Raw genomic sequence first — 4,350 nt, forward strand, 5'->3', positions numbered from 1 at the left:
ACACGCCGAATGTCCGGTTGTTGACCCCTGATACAACAGTCTTTATGCTTCCATCGCTTGCGTGGAAATGGAAGTTTTATTTTATTCGAACCTCCGGCTACGCAAATCGGGAATAGCGTATTGCAACAATGCCCGCGTCGACGATGCAGGCCGCTATTCACAACTCAACATATACAAACTCTTTTTTTTTTGTTTGTTTTTATCAGCCATTTTTGCCCATTCATTCTTGCCCATATACTTTGCTGATGCCTTGGGGAAATAAATATAGCTTACGACGAAAACAAACAAGTTACTGTTTTTTGTTTAGAGAAGGAAAGATAAAGAACATTAAAAAATTTCCCTTTAAAAGCTTGGTACCGATTAATCGTAAACGTCGCTGCAAAACAAGTTGGCTCGCTTACTGTAAAACCTGGTTGTTCCTATCTTTGACTAAAATAGGAACGTATTTGCGTTGTTTAGGCGATGCATGTGAATCGCCTCTTGTAATCATGGGTAGTAATTTGCTGGTTTGCAGTAATTGCACGTTTTTTGCAAGAATTTTAATATTGCCGTGAAACTCAAAAACTATTGTTTGCTTACGCTTGATCCCACCTGGAAGTAGCTTTATCTCTTTATTTGTACCGGAAGCTGTTTCGCCATTTATCTCGAAAGATGGCTTGCGCGTGAGTGCTTCTAATTTGTTCCAGATCGTTCTAGTTCTCTTTAGAGGCTTAAAATTGATGTTTCCTTGCCAGATTTAATTCACTTCATCGAAAAACAGAGGGCATTCTGCGGGTTCATCAGCACGTTTGCTATCATCGCCAAGATTATTGGTTTATTTTCAGGCGAAAGTCGGTGTTGTCACGTCTATCTCTTCGTATCTGTCCTACACTGTTCTCGCTACCATGTAACAATATTTATTACAATATATTTGCTCTTTCTCTTATTCAAGCATGCTGTATGCCATAGCAGAACATAGGCGCGAAGAGGCAGCAGGAGTAAAAATTTCGCTCTTGTCAAAAAATTAAAGATATTAATAGAGTGAATGAACATAATTTTTTGCAGGAACGTAATTATGTTGAGTGTGTCTTTCCACCCTGGAAAGAAGCCCGCATTGCTGAATTCTGATAAAAGCTATTATCTCCGAAAGGGTGATGAAAGTAGACACCAGACAGGAAAGATGGCACGAGCGAACTGATAGTATATGCACTTGAGTAGCCGCAATGCCCCTAGAATATTTTTGGCCTCGTTATAGTGATATGGTGTGCTTTGAGAGCATGTCTACTGGTGATTAAGCAGGTCTAGGCTAGGTTTCCCTATAATGTCTACCAAGGTGCGATCTTCAAGTATCGGATGAGACGCGAGAAGCTTTGCCATTAAGAATTTCGTGCTTAAGAGGTCAAGCAGTTTTGTGGGATAATAGCAATATATAGGATTTCTTCTTCAGGCGAATGTTTAGGCGGTGTACTGAGGGACTGATAATAAAATTAAGGGTGGTTAAGGGCGGGGGGGGGGGTTGGGGGGGAGACTTAGGCTCCACTAAAATGAAAGCGTTCACGCTCTCGTCCATGGCTCCCTTTGAGGGTTACTGCTCCACTTACATGTACTTGCAAGCGGCTTATTTATTAATCCCTTAATTTTTCCTTCTTTTGACTCGCACATACTCTTTAACCTACACTAGTAAGTTACGTTGAAAGACCACCCTACATAGACACAAATAATAAAGTCGTACGAACGCGGATGCGTGGCCTCTGTGCGGTATGTCTGACCCGGAATGCAGGAATCCTGGGAGGTTTGATTCCCCTCATTCCTTCCTCTGAAATGAGAATCTCGAGTTGGGAGCTCCTACTGAATCGGCCATGACACGTGGTGTAGTGACGTCACGAAACACACCGCGCAATCAGTGCCCGCTCTTGTCATATGTCAGGTACCACCTGTCAGAGCCACTCCCGTGATTGTTTCCCTCACAAGGCCGACAACGCCGAAACCTGATTTCCTGAAAAACGGGGTCACTAAAGATATCGCGTTTATATGCGCCGTTGCCTCCCAATATAGGTTCAAGTCCGGGAGTTCTTGACGCAGTTAAGTGAAACATATCTATCGCACTTTAGGAAGCCTTACGTAGCGAAGTATAAAACGAGCTATATGGATGCTCGGGGTTCTAATCATTATGTTGCGGAAAATACTTGGCAAGTAAAATCTCCCCTTAGAGGGTCAGGATAACAGTCTGAAACTGGACTAAATATAAAGCTGATCTCAGTTTACCCACGAACTTGGCCACTTCAATTCTCATGAGATGCGTTTGAAAAGCGTCCGAAGCACTTCAGCTGTCAAAGCGGGATCAAATTTTGTTGCCATCATGTTTATCTCCTAGCCTTTTCAGTGTATATATATATATATATATATATATATATATATATATATATATATATATATATATATATAGCATAAGTAAATAGACGTACTTGGTTGCTATGCTAGAGGTTACATACAAGTGAAAAATTGCTTCATACTGTTTCCAAGTTTATTTGTAGTCAACGTTTCGGCAGGAGCCCTGCCGTCTTGAGAAAGGCAGGGCTCCTGCCGAAACGTCGACTACAAATAAACTTGGAAACAGTATGAAGCAATTTTTCACTTGTGTATGTATATATATATATATATATAGTTTAGATTCAAGTAGACGTGAAGACAGGAAAAGGCTGTCGAATGGTCCCATATATATATTCTTGCTGGCAGTCCACCAAAGGCAATCAAGTGAAGCGCAAGAGCCGCTCATTCTGCTCATACAACTGAAAACAGATATTTTTATTGTCGGAAGACAGGTAGCCGGTACTGCATTCCACCAGGAAGTCATAAATCTCGAGCAGTGAAATGCTGAAAGCGCTGAATGCTTATCCGGTAGTCATCTGGAAAAAATGTGATCTCACGATTATCATTTGAGCCTTGGAAGATAAGGCAGAACTTTCTATGTGAAATGCAGGCAGTGCTCTAATGCTGTCTTTTTCAAAGGCGGCGCAAAGCATTGCAAGTTAGAAAAGAGTGATTTTTTAGACAGGCCGTTATCGTTCATTCCGAAATAACCAAAGTATTCTGAGTTTTTATAAAATATGACGAAATACAAGAGGTTTTTTTTTGTTTTTTTTTTCTTTTCATGAAGCTCTCATGCCTCGCGATCTAAATGCATCATATTTTGCTGAGATTCAATCTAAGATTCTATTCACTATCAGAACAACTTACAAATGAGTAATTGAGGCTTGAATTGGTACGTACACTTGGGTGTTTTCCTCCGTTATTTTTTTACTAAACATAAACAGTTATGCCTAGAGACAATGCCTTGGGCCGCATTTGTTGAGTGCAGGCGAACTGTGTTTATAACTGGGATTAAGATAAAAAATTATTTGTCCCTTTGAGCACGCATTGGTCTTTCGGTAACTATAGACGAAGTTTGAGTGTGTAATATATATGCATATTTTTTTTCGTTTTTAGTCAGAGATGTTCTACTTAGCTGCATGGAAGCAAATTCTGTTTCGTTTAAGCCGAAGGGAGCATGGTTAAGACACGTGCCTTATCTATTACCGAGTGCCGAGACCCCTGACTGCGCTTCGTCGCATAGGTGGCGGTTCTATATTTAGCCGGGCATAGGAGCGTTGAGGTCTTTTGAAAAGCGTCGTCAGTGAGTGGATTGGAAACGTGGAACGAATACCTCTGGATACCTACCCAGAATGAATATATGTGTCATTATAACAGTATTATTGCAGGGTCAGGGTTTATCTTAAACCTGGTTACAAAGTACTAGGAAAGGACGTAACAGAACTGTGTGGGAGTTGCGACACACCCCTTCTTCTTTCTTTGATAATGAGAATTGGGCATAGGAGCGTTAAGGTCTTTTGAAAAGCGTCGTCAGTGGGTGGAATGGAAACGTGAAACGAATACCTCTAGATACCTACACAGAATGAATATATGTTTCATTATAAAAGTATCATCGCAGAGTCAGGGGTTTATTTTAAATCTGATTGCAAAGTACTAGGAGAGGACACAAGAACCAGAACTGTGTGGGGGTAGCGACCCGTGCCTTCTTCTTTCTTTGAGAATGAGGCGAACCGTAGAAGTTTTGCCAGAATAAAACAAAACAAGTGTGGAAGACGTCGTGGCATTTCTGACAGCCCTATCAATAGAGGCCTAGATATGATAGCTACAATCGTTTTAATTTGTTCATATCGATGCATTGCAAAAGCAGGAAAAAAAAAAAAGATGAGCGGGATACATAACATGTGCGCATCTGAAATATATACACAAAAATAATAGGAATCTAATAGAGAAAGGGCGAAAAAAAAAAAAGGTTACATGCTATCTAAACAATGTATTAGAGTT

The sequence above is a fragment of the Amblyomma maculatum genome, chromosome 8, assembly GCF_055883805.1.
Source record: "Amblyomma maculatum isolate TAMU_Amacu chromosome 8, ASM5588380v1, whole genome shotgun sequence".
Classification (NCBI taxonomy): Eukaryota; Metazoa; Arthropoda; class Arachnida; order Ixodida; family Ixodidae; genus Amblyomma; species Amblyomma maculatum.